This window comes from Pteropus alecto, unplaced genomic scaffold, assembly GCF_000325575.1.
Source record: "Pteropus alecto unplaced genomic scaffold, ASM32557v1 scaffold101, whole genome shotgun sequence".
Lineage (NCBI taxonomy): Eukaryota > Metazoa > Chordata > Mammalia > Chiroptera > Pteropodidae > Pteropus > Pteropus alecto.
In genome coordinates this window covers 18016901-18033235 of record NW_006432945.1, presented here as the reverse complement: position 1 = coordinate 18033235, position 16335 = coordinate 18016901, and the positions used below count along the sequence as shown (strand labels likewise).

Genomic DNA, 16335 nt, shown 5'->3' with positions numbered 1-16335 from the left:
CGCGGAGGGGCGTGGCCGCGCGAATCTGGCATTCTGGGCTGGAGGGCTGGCGCTCAGCCGGCTCTCGCGAGAGGTGGAGCCTGAGCGGCTGAGACGGGGCGCGGCGCGGGACCCGGCCTGGTGCGTTGACTCGCGGGGTGGCCAGGAGCCCCCCGTCGGGGCTCGTCTGCCTCGGCCCCACCTCGGCGGCCGGTTGCGTGGGCGAGCCTCGGTGTGCCGCGGAGTCGGAAGGCCGACTTCCGCCGACACGTACGACACGCGCCGAACGCCCGTGCGGAGGCGCCAGGCCGCGGAGGCCGTGCGCCGCCGGCTTCCGGGAGCGCGCGTGCTGGCGAAGGCGGGGCGGGGAGGTGCGCGCAGGACGCGGCGGGGAGCCCGGCGCGGGGGGGTCCGAGGACGCCAGCGAGAGGAGCCGAGCGGTTCCTGGAGAGGAGGTGCCTGCGGAGACCGCCGAGGCCTCCGGGCAGAGCGAGGGCCGGACACGGAGGCCGGAAGATACGTGCAGCCTTATACGTGGGTGGCGTGTCTAGGGAAGGGGACGTGAGCCCAGGTGTCTGCAGGGGTCCGACAGACGTTAGCTTCTGCGGACTGGCGGTGAGCAAGTGCTGGGAGGCGCTGCGATGAGTTAGGGAGCAATTCTTGCTCGCATCCAACCGGTTTCCCGAGAGAATGGGCACCCAGTCTCCAGAACCTTCCCGTTTTCCAGGAAAACCCAGAAATCCTGATCGCATCTGAAAGTTCAATGATAAGTGCCGGAAACTCATTAAAATTTTTGGAAATGCTGTGTAGGTTAAAGAATATATCTCAGCAGCTGGGTTTCAGCCTGTGTAGCGCTTTTCAGCTTTTTGAGGCTGATTGTGCGCGTGTGTGTGCGTGCGTGTGCGTGCGTGTGTGGAACTGGATCCCCCGGGCATGTTGCTGTCGTTGCCTCTTTTCTTTTTAACTCCTATGCACTTTTAGTCCTCGGGTAGTACTAATTCAGGCCTTGTTTACTTGTGTGTGCGTACCTTGTTTCTCTTGAGACTTAGCCGCAAAGACCCTGTGTCCTCCTCGCAGACATTGAACTACTAGGTGGCAGGGACAGTGGTAGGGGCTGTCGGGTCAGAGAGGGTGATTAAGATACTGTTAAGTTGGGCGTTGTAATAAGGCGTTAAAGAGGTATTGGTAAAATGTGATGGGAGCGCAGATGGAGGCGAGATTGATTCTACCCCGAGGAGTTAGGAGGGCTTCCCATTTGAGCCACACCTCGATTTGAGTAGAAGTTCAGATAGGGTAGGTTTTTATTCAGCTGTGTGTCACCCGTGGTAAACGTCGAGGTGCAAGGAGAGCGGGACCCTGAAGTCAGACCTGGTTTTCAGTTCTGGCCGTGCCACGTAATTGACGATAGCCCTTGAGCCTCAGTTTCCTTATCTGTAAAATGTTGCCAACACCAGCTGCATAAAACTTATGAAGATGAAATGAGAAAGTATATTATCAAGCATTCAAAGCGGTTCCCGGCACACCGAGTTCATCAAATCCAACATGCTATTGATCGTAAGATGCGCCATATCCCACTAAAAAAGAAAAGAAACAACTAACCCGTGACACACCATTGATTGCAAGATGCAGAGCATTCACAGGTGTTAAAATGAAGAAAAAAAAAAGTCTTGCAGTCAGTGAAATACAGAGGTGTGAAGCATTTCATTCATTCCTGTGACTGACGACAGAACCAGGGATGGCTGCATAACATTCCCTTCTCCAGGGCAACAAACAGTATCCTAACCCTTCGCCCCACACTGAAAACCAGGGCTAGTGGCAAGTTCGTATAACATCTTTTCCATATCTGCCAGGTCCCTTTATCATATTTCCAGGTTTTCTAAGGTCTCAGTTGTACTAATCTTTAGATTTTGAAGTTTTCCCCATGAAAACCGCCCTCCCAAAGTTTACCATCACGTGACTGTGCTCTTTAATACCAAAGTCTGAAAACAATCCACGTGCCCATCTACAGGTAGAGGAATATATAAATAAATTAGGATATATTTATACAACACGGCAAATGAATGTACTACAGTTACATGCCACAATATGGATTAATCCTCACAATATAATAGTGAGTGGGAAGACTAAGTCCTTAAGAATTATGTGCAGCATGTGGTAGACTTTATAAAGTTAATAACTAAAAATCCCCATGCCCGAGCTTTGTTAGGAATATATTTACCTGTAATATTACAGAGAAAAGCAGGAGAATGTTGATTTGGCTGGGGTTACTTTGGAAGAGGCTGGGCGATGCAATGGATGATCAAACAGGGGAATGTAAATATAAACGTACATCCAGGTTTTCTCATCGGTGGTGATTTCATGGGGATTTGCTATATTATTCTGAATGAGTGGACGTTGAGGTCCTTGACTGCACCGATGATGAGAATGTGTCATGAGCCAAGAATAATGATGAATCACATTCTCTGAATCTGAGCTCCAAAATTTTTTTCTTTTTACATTCAACTCGATATCTGGTGTAAGTAAGGAGAAGAAAGGGAAAGTAATCGTTTAAATCACTTGCCATCAAGTAAAAATGATGCTCTAGAAAAATGTGTCACATTTCTCTTCTGGCTTCATATCCTCTGATTGCCACTTCTACCTGGGCATTTAAGCATCCCAGTTTCAGAAGATCAGTGATGGTGAGAAGTCACCAAAATATCTCAAGCTTGGATGGCAATTTTGCAAAATAAGCAGTGTTTCTTTTTTAAAAAAAATATTAGTCTGGCAGCTTTCAGTAGGGTGGATTCTTCTGGAGAGAGTGCGGTCAGGGAAACCAACATCAGGCCGTCACGACAGAGTTTTCAAGTGAGGGAGCCCTGAACTAAAGTAGTTTCCATAGAAATTAAGGAGAACAAAATCCAAGAAAATTTTGGAGGATGAAATAGTAATTTTTAGAACTAAATAAAATGAGGTGAATAAGAATACTTTAATAATTCTAGGCATTTTTAGGTCTTATGTAACCTGAGGCTTTTACAATTTGGGGGACTCTCTAAGGAAAAGAATATGGAATTAGGAGTCAAAATTAGGTACAAAAGTGAGGACCTAAGTTAAAGGGGCCAGTGTAAGTGAGGGTGTCAAGTTAAAGTTTTGTTAATTTCATGGTAAATCTCTCTCTGGAATTTAACCTGTATGGTGACAACCTGACAGAGTGGCTGGGAAGAGTAACCTTTTAATAAAGGAAGATACAAAAATGTCAGCTTTAACATTAAACTGTAAAACAAGGGGCCTTTGAAAATTGAAAATCCTTAAATGTGTAAACGCACATTTCTTTTCTCATGCGTGAGTCTGGGTCGTCTTAATAAAAGCCTAAAATCCGAGGTGACTTGTGCCATTACAAATATACACTGTCATGCTTAGTCAGTGTTCCTGTGATATATTGTTGGCCAGTAATCCACTTTTACCCACTAAATAGACTCTTACCCTTCACCTTAGTGATTCACTTTGCTGCCAAAAAGACATTGATTTTATTCACGGAGGAACACAGATTCCATAAGCAGAAATGAATGTCCGGAGGTTTATTTCTCTGACTCCAGGCCTTCACGGGAGCTCAGTCTCAAACTGACCTCCACATGTTTGCCAAGGGGACGAAATGCACGTTCCACGTCCAGATCACTGCACCAACGCACCAGAAGTGTTAACTTTCCGTTCACTGTCCCCCCAGGCCGAGGGGAGCTGTTTCTCCACAGGTCTGGTTAGGCCTCTTTCATTCAGTATGATTCTCAGCTTTCTGCGGTCTGTTCTCAGCGTTCCCTCTTGAACCTGTGCAAATAATGCGTTCCACGGGTTCTGAACACAGACAGAGGCCACGCAGGCATTAATTACTCAGGAAGCTGGAGGACTATTAACGTGAGACAGAGTAAATGTCAGGATAAGCGTTACCAGGGATAGAGAGGACATTTCGTCATAATAAAGGGCCAGTTCAGCATAAAGACATGACAGTCTTAAAGGTATTTGCACCTAGTTCAGAGCTTCAAAATATATGAAATGAGAACAGACAGACCTGAAAGGGAAAAAGTCCCTGATTACGGTCTGATGCAAGTGGACAGAAAATCAGCAAGGACATAAAAGACCAGAAAAACAGAATCAGCAAAATAAGATTTGAGGCCTAAATGTGAAAACATGAAACCATACAAGCCCCACAAGGAATGGATAAATTCCTTTCGAAATGGGAGAAAGGAAATGTTAACTATTATCACCCAGACTCAGAAGAAAGGATAGTAAAGGCTGATAAGTTTAAGTACTTAGGGATTAAAGAAACGTTGACAGCATGTTATGGTGTGTTTTACTAAGCACCATAAGCATAGTAAGAGACAGATGAAGAAATAATTGCAGCTCGTGCCACAGACAAAAGGCTGAAATGCATTTTTTAAAAAAAAACTGATGAGACCAAAAGCATGACAGGACAGTGGACAAAACTCACCAATAGCCTGGTTCACAAAGAAAGTCCCTAAACGAAAAGATGGTCTGAGTCACTCAGAAAGTCAGTTTAAAACAACAGAGATACCATTTCTCGACCGTCATTTCATCTTAACTATCAAATTGTCAGAAATCCAAAAATTTGACCACACACTCAGCATGGCTGTGAATTATCAGACACTCTTAATACATTCCTAACGCTAATGCAAAATTGCACAGCTCATGCAAAGGCATCTGGCCTTATCTGACAGAGCTGTACATGCAAATCAGTTTTCAGGAGACCACCTGGAAGAGACTGAAGGAGCAGTTACAGTCCAGCTCAGTTCTCGGCCGGAACGGCCTTCTCCGTGCCGGGGGCCTCTCACAGGTTCAGGCGGCCACTCCTTCCCGTGGGGGAACCGATGAGCTAACTTTCTTGCCCCGGGGTTTCTTGCAGGAACTGCGTTGATGGCACCTTTACAGTTGGACCGGAAGGAGCCTTCAGCCCAAGTGTGCCATCTTGTCCCCAAACGGTCATTTTTAGAAGATGTTTCACTTTGTAAAAAATGTTTGCTTTATTGAGGTGTAATCGACAGAGTCACGAGATACTTAAAACGCGCGTCATGGTGATTTGATCCACGTCTGCGCTGTGAGTGGTCCCCCCGCTTGGATAGTTAACAGCTCCATCACCGCACGTTTGTGTGTGCGTGTGCACGTGTGCGTGCGTGGCGGGAACATGTAAGTGCCCCGCACGGTTCGGCGACATGGCGTGACGGCATTCTCAGCAGCCGTCACCTGTTTTGCATTAGGCCCCCAGACCGTGGTCACTTTACAGCTGAACTTGGGTACAGTCCCACTAGCCCCTCCAATTCCTCCTCCTTCCGCCCCCAACAACAGCTTTTCTGCGATACCGCAGGGGGGTTATCTTTGGCCGGCTTGTTTCATTTAGCATAACGCACTCATGCTCCATCCATTTTGTCCTAAGCTGCAGAGATTTCTTCCCGGGGCTGAATGATAGTCCACTGTACATAACATACCATATTTTCTTTATCCATTCATCTGTCGCTTTTACGTGTTGGCTTTGGTGAATGACGCTGCCATGACATGGGCACCTAGATAGCTCTTTGCTCTCCTGTTTTTCTTTCCATTTTCCTTTGGCTATAGACCCAGGAGTGGGATTGCCGGGTCACAGGGTAGTTCTATTTTTAATTTGTCAGGGAACCTCCATACTGTCCACAGCGGCTGTGCCAGTGTACCTTTCCACCAGCAGTGCGCGAGGGCTCCCTTTTTCCCGCATCCTCGTCAGCACTTGTTATGTCTTGCCTTTTGGACGCTAGCCATCCTAACCTGTGTGAGGCGAATTGTGGTTTTGATTTGTATTTCCCTGGCGATTAGTGATGTCAAGCACCTTTCTGTGTACCTTTTGACCTTTTGTATGTCTTCTTTGGAAAACGTTCAGTTTTTCTGCCCATTGTTTAATCAGATTGTTTGGCTGTTTGCTATTGCGTGTATGTCTTCTGTAGATATTTGGACATTAACGCCTATCAAATATGTGATTCGCAAATATTTTCTCCCATTCCGTAGGTGGCCTTTTCATTTTGTTGTTGGTTTTCTTTCCTGTGCAGATGCGTTTAGTTCGATGTAGATATTTTCACTTTTGTTGCTTTTGCTTTGATTGACAAGTCCAAAAACTCATCATCAGCACTACTGTCAAAGAGAGCTTACTCCCTGCGCTTTCTTCTGGGAGTTTTATGGTTTCGGGTCTTATGCTCAAGTCTTTAATCCATTTTGACTTGATTTTTGTGTATGGTGTAAGATAGGGGTCCAGTTTCACTGTTCTGTTCGTCCAGTTTTCCTAACGTCATTTATTGAATAGCATATTCTTTCTCCATTGTATATTCTTTACTCCTTTGTTGTAAATTAATTGACCATATAGGTGTGGGTTTATTTCCGGCCGTCTCTGCTGTTCCATTGATCTGTGTCCTTGTTTTTATGCCAATACCATGCAGCTTTGATGACTGTAGCTTTGTACTGCAGTCGGAAATCAGGGAGTGTTCTGCCTCCAGCTTTGTTCTTCTTTCTCGAGGTTGTTTTGACTATTCGTGGTCTTTTGTGGTTCCATGTAAATTTTAGTGTTGGCTGTTCTAGTTATGTGAAAAATGCCACTGGAATTTTGATAGGGGTTGCACTGAATTTTAGATTTCTTTGGGTAGTGTGCACATTTTAACAATATTTTTCCATTCCTTGAGCATGAAATACTTTTCCATTTATTCGTGTCTTCCATTTCTTTCACAATGTTTTGTAGTTTTCAGTGTACCGATCTCTCACCTCCTTGGTTAAATTTATTCCTAGGTATTTTATTCTTTTTCACGCAATCGAAAATGATACTGTTTTCTTAATTTCTGATAGTTGGTGGTGTATCGAATCAAATGACTTTTGTATATTGACTTTGTATCCTGTAGCTTTACTGAATTTGTTTCTTCTAACTTTTCTTGATGGAGTCTTTAGGGTTTTCTGTATCTAATATCATGTCATCTATAAACAGTTTAATTGCTCCCTTCCGTTATGGATGCCTCTTACTCCATCTTCCTGACCAGTTACTCTGGCCAGGCCTTCTGTGTCGAGCTCAGGAAAGAGCCCTTTTCAGAGTGAGGGGGAACGAGGGTCCCGCGTCTTCTCCCTCGTCACGGGACGTATCCGTATCGAAAGACGCGCTGCTTGTCGCTCATCGTTTTTGAGCCTGGTCTGGATTATTAGTTAAAGTATGTGTTTTTCAAATATTAAGCATTTTTCAAATATTAAACTAACCTGGACGTGGTTCCATAGTGTAGTGGTCAGCACGTCTGTTTTACATGCAGAAGGTCCTGGGTTCGTGGCCCAGTGGAGCCACGGTCCATGGTCCATGGCCACGCCACCCTGAACAAGCCCGATGTCTGATCTCGGAAGTGAAGCAGGGCCGGGCTTGGTTGGTAATTGGATGGGAGACCACCTAGGAAGACCAGGTGCCGCAGGCATAAATAATAATAATAAATAAAATAAATAAAGTAACCTTCCTTTTTTTTTGAATAAACAAAACTAGATAGTGATGGATCACCTTTTTTATGTAATGCTGGATTTGGTTTGTTAAAATTGTGTTCAGGATTTTTACATTTTTATGTTCCTAAGGGAGCTGGGCCTTTAATTTTCCATTCTTGTAATATATTGTCAGGTTTTGCTGTTAGAGTTATGCTGGTCTCATCGATGACTTTGCAGTTTTTCACCTTTTTTCTTCTCGTTGGTAGAGTTTGTGTAATCTTGGTATACCTTCCTTTAGTGTTCGGTAGAATTCACTGGTGAGAGGATCTGAGCGTGAGGTTTTATTTTGTCGCGTGCATCTCATTGGACAGGTTTCAGTTTTGCCAGAGGATTTCACTTCCGCGAGGAGAGTCAGACTCCGTTCAGTGCAGGAAGCGGAGCCCACCGCATTAACGGCAGTAAGCAGTGGGCTTAACTGGGCACAACAGGGAAAATGCTTCCAGCAGCTCTGCCAGCTCGAAGAGCTGGTTCTGGTCGGAGCACATGGCGAAGCAGCCAGAAACTGAACAGGGAAGTCCTGGAGACGAGAGAGGCAGGACTGACTGGGATGGGCTCCCCACACGTCCCCAGCTTCCCGGGACACTGTGCTCCGGTGGAGTAAACCCAAGATGCCCGAGAGCCCGGCAGAAAGCAGGAGGCCAGGGACTTGCGAGGAGAGTGGCTGAAACTCTGAGTGTGTCCCCCAGGCCACACAGGTGTCAGTCATCAGAGGATGAGGCCCAGGTGGCTCAGTGCTCCAGCACCAAGCCTGCCCAAATCACCCTCCGCGAGGCTCCGCGGCCACAGAGCCAGTGCCGACGGAGCCGGGCCGAACGCAGACAGCCAACTGACAAAAACAGAGCAGCAGAGACTTCGGTGGCCACAAACCAGGGGGACAGATTCTGCCGTTTAAATCCAAGCATGTTATTTAAAACCCAACAACCGTCAAAAATATAAAACAGAATTTCGAGTTGCTCTACTATGTACCTAAAATGTCCCAAGTTTTTATAAATAAAATTACTAGGCGTGCAAAAACACAGGAAAGTGTGATCCATATTGAGGCGTACACAGGGAAAAATGCAGTAACTACATGGGTCCAGACTTTAGCGTTAGCAGGCAAACACTTCAAAGCAGCTATTTTATTCAAATAATTTAGAAATTCTAACAACGAATACAAAAGGGAATCTAAGTAGGGAAATTGTATTTAAAAAACCACATGGAAATTCTAGAGTTTAAAAGGACAGTAACTCAAATGAAAAATTTACTAAATGGACGCAACAGCAGATTTGAGACGACAGAAGGAAAAATCAGTGAATTTGAAGATAGACTAATAGAATTATCCAATCCACAGAACAGAGAAAAGATTGAAGAAAAATCAAAAGAGCCTTGAGGACTTTGGGGTCTGTCATTCCAACTCAAGTGCGATGAGGGTCCGGAGGAGGAGAGAGAGGAGAGTAGAGAAGACAGTTCAAGAGATGACGGCCGAAAACTTCCCAAATTAAAGAAAAACCCTAACTTGCAGATCCAAAGGCTAAATGAAACTTGAGTAGGATAAACAAAAAAGGAAAATCTTGAAAGCCGCAAGAGAAAAATGATTAATCATATATAGTGGAATAACAATAAAATTAGTAGTTAACTTCTGATTAGAAGCAGTGGAGACCAGAAAGCTAGTAGAAGGATACAGTCAAAGGGCTGGGGGGTGGGGAGGAGCCTGCCAACCTCTCAACCATGAATTCTGTATCCAGCAAAACCATCCTTTACAAGGGATATCGAAATAAAGATTTCAGCAGAAAAGCAAGAACTCAGAGAACAGTTACTAGCAAACTTACTTTATTGCTCGTAGATCTAGTATAGATTGTCGGTCTGTATGAAAACACAAGATCCAACTATATAATGCCAACCAGAGACATAGTTTAGATTCATAGACACGAGCAGGTTAAAATTAAAAGATAGAAAATTATACTTTGCGAATGAAAACATGGCTATGTAGCAAACCTCAGGGGGGCTCAGGGGGCTACTTGGCAGGCTTGAGAAGCTCAGTGTCCGAAGGTCACCTCACAGGATGGTCTGATCACAAATTCCTGACTGGGCAGGTCATGGTGGGCAGTCCCAGGCTCCATAGGTTCCTTAGTAAAAGGTTTATCTCACATGAGCCCTGTCTATTGTTCATCAAGAATAACGTATTTTTGAAATACCAGAGTAATCTTCCTTTCCAAACCCCTCGGAGGCATGCCCACCCAAAGCCAGACTCACTGTTATCTTGCCCCATGCCCCACCCCGCATAGCATCTCAGTGCATCTCACTGTGCTATAAATAAATGTTAAATGTTAACTCTCCAGTACCCAGGGATGGAAAAGAAGCGGTGTCTCCATTTTAATTTGTATTCAATCTGAGATTTCCCTGCTTTGCTTTCTCCCACCCCCTTAATCTACCACCCGTGGATCTCATGTGACCTTATGTTCTCTCCTTTGAATCTAAATGCATAAAAAGTACTGCAGAACTGCCATTCCTCTGAGCATTTTCCAATCCGTTGAGATCTTCCGGACGTGTTCTCAAAAATTTGGCTCAAATAAACTCACATAAAAATTTTCTATTGGTGTTGACGTTCTTTCGCCGACAGTGTAAGCGGTAATCATGAGTAAGCTGGAGTGGCTCTGTTGACATCAGACAGAACAGGCTTTAGGACAAAGGATACTCTTAGAGGTAGAGACACTTCCTAATGAAAAAAAGTTCCCTGTATCAAAAAATGGAGCAATCGTAAAGGTGTACACCTAACAAAAGAGCCCCAAAGTACATAGAGCAAAAAAGTGACATCACAGAAAGGAAAAACGGATAATTCAGGATTAGTTGGAGATTTCGGTACTTCATTCTCCGTGTGGGGTGGCCAAGAGAAGTGACTCAAAGACCTCCACCTACAAGGAACAATTGGCCAAGAGTTCCGGCTGATGTGTTCTGAAGTAGCTGCATTTGCAACCTGGCCACGCTTCCCAGAGACGGGAGGGCAGGTCCGTCCCTGGGGGATGTGAGGTTCTGGCTGCCAGCGACCTTGACTTGAGGATGTCAGCCCCGTGGCTGAGCCTTTCTCAGTCCACACCGTAGTCTGGGATTCTCCCCGCAGCCTTCCCTGTCACCCTCCTTCACTCGGTCGGGCCCGCACTGCAGTGTGATGGCTCTGTCCCAGGCTTCCCCGGCCCCCTCTCCTGTCTCAGCCATTTCCCCTAATCAAGTTAATGTGTAAGCCCGTCTCGGCATCTGCTGCTTAGAGCACTCAGGAATGGTACCAAGAATATGCCCAGGAAGTCGGTGGTTGGCTTGGGATTTGGGACTGACTCACCTGCTTGAGAGGCGGGACATGGCACAGGTGGTGGCTCACCTGCTAACGATCTCACTACTGGTGACCTGGGAAAGTATCCCAGTCGAGGGGAAAGCTGGGGCAGGTGCAGTGTTTCGGCACTTCAAAAAACTATGGGGAACGATGCCTATCAAGCCAGTGGTGTCAGCCGTCGCTGCGAAGCTGTCGGGTGACTTCGTGAGCCGTGCAAGGTTGAGTGTCAGTCCCAGAGAACCACTGTGGTGGCTTCCACGGAGGGCCTGCCCATGAGCACCTCCGAGCGCAGGCCAAGACCTGGCTGTCGCAGCCCTGGAGCTCTATGGGGCCTTCCTGACAAAGACCCGGGGTCCCGAGGGGTGAGCAGTGTCCTCTGGGTGGATGCCTCCGAGGGTACTGCCCTGCAGCCACTGTGCCCTAGTCCCTCTGTGTTTGCAGAGGTGGTCCGTATGCCCTGCCCAGGGCGAACGCTTCAGCTGTGCTCTGCCTCCTCTCCTGGCTACCCGACTGGCTGATAATGGGGGCCGTGTTGGGTGTGAGTAACTTATACTCAAAATTCCACTTGCGTGTGTGCGCGCACACGTGTTTTCCTGGGGAATCCGTTGCTTTTGTTAGTGCTTCTAGTCTGACTAAACATATTTCTGAAACACTAGGTTCCATCCTGGAAGCCAGGGCCACCCTGCCCCCAGGCACAGCTGTGATTTCCTCAGGGAGCGGGGCGAACTGGATTCTCTCCGGATGACCTGGGAGAGTCGCTTTAAGAGACCAGAATAACTTCAGTCTCCTACCATTTGAACCCGGAACAAAGACTAATCTGCTCATCTCCTCTGGCCTCGGACACCTGTTGGCACCTCAGCACATCACCTGAGGAATAGTGAAGCTGCCACCCCTGGCCACCACTCTTCCTCTGAGTCGATGCCAACAGCTGTACCATCCTCCGCTTCTCCTGCCGACAGCAGTCACCAGGCCGGGACTGGGGTAAGGCACCCGGCAAACACGTAGGGGACACTCCTCTTTGAGGCCCACACCACAGCTTCATTCCAGACTCAGAGGCTCCTTACGTTTCGCACCCCGGGCGTCTCTGTGTGTCACCTGGTCCCTGTGCCGCACACCGCCACCCCTTCCGCATCCTGTCCTCCAGGCTGAGGGGGAGAGAGGGGCAGATTATTTACACAGCTGGTGACTGTGGCGCTGAGTGTGGAAGCGAAGGAAGTCATGCAGAAAAGGGGGCAGTGAGGGTGGCAGTCTGGGGACGGGAAGAGAAGCGGGGGTTAGAGATGGGTCTGACACGGGCTGGGACCAGATGAAGCTACGTGGCTTCGAAGGGGACAGTGAACACCGCGGGGCCGCCGGGAGCTCGCTCTTATTGGGGCTGGCCGGGCAAGACAACTGAACGCCTTCTCAATCTTATTTTCATAGAATCACATCAGAAAATCCTAGGCTGCCGAGGGAAGAGGAATTCAGAAAATCTCCGTAGAACTAACACTACGTGTTAACTTTTTCAAAGTCTGGGAAGGCTCCTGGGCACATGCGGGACTTCTGAAGCTGGGCCGACTAAGATGTAAGGCCCTCGTGCGACTGTTACCGTTGAGGGGGACGGGGCTGTATGCGCAAAAATCAGGATATTGAATTAAACAAAACGAACAGCTTGCATTCGAGTCACATTTTATAGGTTACGAAGTTCTGGCGTTATCGTTTTCATTACCAGTGTTTTCCCTGTGCCCGTGCCCATGTCTGTTCTCAGTTCCTAAAAATTGATTTCCGTTCCCCGCCTGTTGGTTGGGCCTTTTCTTTAAAATAGCTTTATTGAGATATAATTCACATACCATACAATTCACCGATTTCAGTGGCACGACTCACTGGTTCTCAATATTCACAGCTGTGCGGCCATCACGACAATTTTAGAACCTTTCCTTTACCCTCAAAAGAAGTCCGGACCCCTTAGCAGCCACGCCGCCCCCCACGCCCCACCACCGCCCCCAGCTCCCTAGCTGTGCCTAACCACTGATCTGCTTTCTGTGACTGCGCTTGTTCCAGACGGTATATTTTCATTTTTTTCTTTAAAGTGCCTTTGGGGGTTAGGGATTCTTAGTTTTGGAACTCTTAACCCCAGAAAGGTGGGGGGGCGGTCTCGGATGCATCAGAGTGTGGGAAATAGAAGGGGAAGGGAAACATACTTACTTCACCGCTGCTGTGTGCCAGTTTGGATCGTTACTTTCACAGCCATCCGAGAGCCCGGATCTAACTGCTGAAGAAACAGACACATAGAAATGAACTCGCCGAAGGTTACAGAGTCAGTAACAAGGCAAATGGAAGCTTTGCTTTTCTGACTGGAGCCGGCTCCTCTCTCCAGCAGGTCAGTAGTTTTCTAACTGCCCCCCACACCCCCCGCCCCGCCTGGGCCTACAGTCACCTGGAGGCCTTGTCAAACACGGATGGCCGTGGCCGGGCTTCCCCAATAGTTCTGATTCCCTGGCACTGGGGCGGGGCCGGAGGGTCGCAGTCCCAGGTGCTGCTGCTGCGGTGACAGGCGCTATCCTGCTGCCCGAGTGTGTCTGAGAGCACAAGTGATTCCGATCTCAACGCTAGATGCCGAAATGGCTGTAATGTCATCTGGTCATCTTTTCAGAGCAGTACTTACGATCTGTCAGAGCAAGTGCCGATTGACAAAAGGCAGAAAGCAGGAAGGCCCTACGGAGAACCGAAATGCTTCAGAGACAAAGTGTGATAACATTTTTCTTCTGCTGGGAAACATGTTAAGAAGAAATTAGGGAATCGGCCATGGTGCACGAAGCACCTAGAGGTGGGCCTTTTCGGTCGGAGGCACATGCGACGTTCTTGTCTCGTCGGGACCCACGGCTCCTCACAGAGAGCTGGCAGGCAGGCAGGGGAGGGCCAGCAGCACCGTCTCCTTTGGCGACAGCTGTACTTGCTACTTGCACACTCATGCTGACTTCATCCGTAAATGTGAACTAGGCCAGAACTGAGCAGGCTGAAAGCTGCATATGTAAAAAAGAATCATCGCAGATATCAAGAAAATGTATTTCCTTGGATCTGTTCTAACTCTGGGTTTTATTGAAAAACACTTGTTTTTTTTTTTTTTCCTTAGTGGGAGGGGAAGAAGGATGGCTAAAAAAAAAAATCACTTAATTCAGAATCCGCAGTGTAATTGCTACAGTTGGCTCAGATGTGATTTGAGCATCCTGAGCTATGGGGTTTGGTGACCGGGCTCCCGAGAGAGGATGACACAGCACAGGGAATAGCACAGCCTGCCTTGCTTTACAGAGAGCAAAGAATGAGAGTCCTTGTCGAGGTCGCTCCAGCTGGGATGTTCTCAGTGACTTAAACGGACACAGTAGCTCAGGAGTAGGTGAGCCAGCCCTGGGGTCCAGAAAGAGCAAAATTGCAGCAAAGTGCAAACAGGCGTAGAGGGTACGGCCGGAAGTCCTCTGCCTTCCCTTTACGGACAGCTTTTGTTTTTCCGAAGCACTTTTATGTGTATTAACTCACACGGAGGTCATATTATTACTAATCAGGGTGCAGAGAAGTGTAATGAGTTAGCTAAGTTAACGGGTTGGTTCAACTAGTTAATAGACACACAAGAACTAGATGTAGACAGTTGCTTCGAATGCCGGAAAAAACGAAGCATTCAGAAATAAGCGTGCTGACCACATAAATACAATCTGGGGAACATCACGTTTCCTTCCAAGACGGTGGAAGTCAAGTTCACTTGTTGGCACTGTCTCACCTCTCCCGTGTTTGTTCATTCGTGTATTCCCGCGATACGTCCCTGATGCTGCCGTCTCGCCGGTCGTGCCCAGTGGCCTTGGGAAGGCAGGAATGAGACGTGGCATCTCTTCGTTCATTCAATAAATCTTTACCAAGGCCCTACTATGTGCCAGAAACTGTCCTAGGTGCTAGGGATATAGTAATTAAAAACAAGCAAACAACAAAAGCAAACAATGTGCCAGCCCGTTTAGAGTAAGCCACTTAAAACTAACAAAGCCACGGGAAACGGAAAACGAGTTCTGTAAAGACGTGTGTGATGGCCAGGGGCCGGGTAGGTGACCAGTGTGAAAGAGCAAGTGTGGTACACTGAGAACGGTGGGCTCTAGTGGCCGTTACTGTCAAATCTTCCCATTTATACTTGAAATTTTAAAATCTTGTGGTGAAGGCGATAGGAATAAGGGACGGGGGACCGGGGGAGAGTTCGCGGAGGCGGTGGCGTTCATTTAGGCTCCGCTTCCTCTCAGCTGCTTCATATCCCATGAGCTACGGGTCCCTCAAGTTTCAGCAGGCCCCATCTTGGGCTGTAAGGAGCGCTGCAGAAGCTCTTGAGGTCGTCAGGTCTCTTTAGTGGAGGAAACAGTTGGGGGGAGAGGCCCACTCAGGAATCGGCTGGGACCCGGCCACCCCACTGCCCTTCTGAAGGCCCTCCCGGATGCCTGCCTCTCCCGGTCCTAGTTTCCTGTCTGAGCTTATGTGGAGTTGGTTTTGGATGGTGGCCTGAAATATTTCAAAAGTGAAAAGAACATTTGTGTTTTCTAATGCTCTTAATTTTTTTTTAGTAATTTTTTTCCCAAAATGATTCTGAATTTAAGGTGCTTTACTGAGTTTTCAAAGAGAATGCCACTGACTTGAGCCGCCTTTCAGCCGGCAGGGCCGGGTTCACAGGCGCGCCGCTGGCCTTGCTATTCTGGTCTCCCCTGTGCCCCGTGGACTCTCCTTTCTCGCGCGGTCTTTTAGGGGCCCTGTCTCTGCGAACACTTCTACAAGGCGCAGACGGCCCCAGGCACTAGTCTAAGACCTTTAGACATAATAATTCATTCAACACGGCCCCCCGGGACGTCATCGCGGTGATTCCCCCCTTTAACAGGCGAGAGCCCCGAGGCACGGTGAGGAGGCGCACTTGGCTCGGGGCTGCCCGTGAGAGCAGACATCTGGCCCCAGGGCTGGACGCTGCTCCGAGCCACCGATGCTGCCTTTCCAGCTGCCCCAGCGGGCCCACCTCTGAAAACCAGTTCAGCTGAGCCGTGAAAGAGTCCACGCGGCACTAAGTATTATGCTAATATTTCCGCAAACCCTCACTCCGCGGGAATCTCGGTGTTTGGGGTTTCAAGCTGCGGTGTAAAAGGCGCTGATGCTGGGCGGGAGGGCGCCCCTCAGATCAGCCCCTCAGACGGCCCTTCTCTAGGGAGTCGCCTGTTGAGGATGGCGTTTGGGGGTTTCCGAGAGAGGAAATGTTTAAAGCCAGCGGCTGACATGTTATTTTGGCCATCAGCAAAGGAAAAAAATCCTCATTTTCAGAAAACGCAGTCCTTAGCCCGGATAACGGGCAAATGACATTAACTCTTTGTTTGGTCTTAATCTCCCGAGCTTGTTCTAATTGTGCTGCTCAGACCTGCGGCATCCCCGCCACGATCCGATCCTCCTGTCGCGTTTGGAATGGGTGGTGGCCCGCGAGTGAAGACGCGGCGCTCCCTGGGTGCGCCCGAGGCGGTGGGGAAGGGTCCGCCGCCGGCGGGGGTGGGGGTGGGGGT

General features: G+C 48.1%; 1 long non-coding RNA gene across 4 annotated transcripts; it reads left to right on the top strand.

Moving 5' to 3' along the window:
• Positions 1-13: 13 nt before the first annotated feature.
• On the top strand, positions 14-13858 carry LOC112476425. Of its 4 annotated transcripts, XR_003045064.1 has the most exons (6): positions 14-120; positions 11449-11773; positions 12215-12356; positions 12675-12835; positions 13019-13151; positions 13425-13858. It is a non-coding gene; the product is annotated as an uncharacterized LOC112476425 (long non-coding RNA). The 4 variants fall into 4 exon arrangements; XR_003045062.1 differs by lacking the exon at positions 12675-12835 and having other exon boundaries at positions 13430-13858; XR_003045061.1 differs by lacking the exon at positions 12675-12835.
• The last annotated feature ends 2477 nt before the right edge of the window (positions 13859-16335 follow it).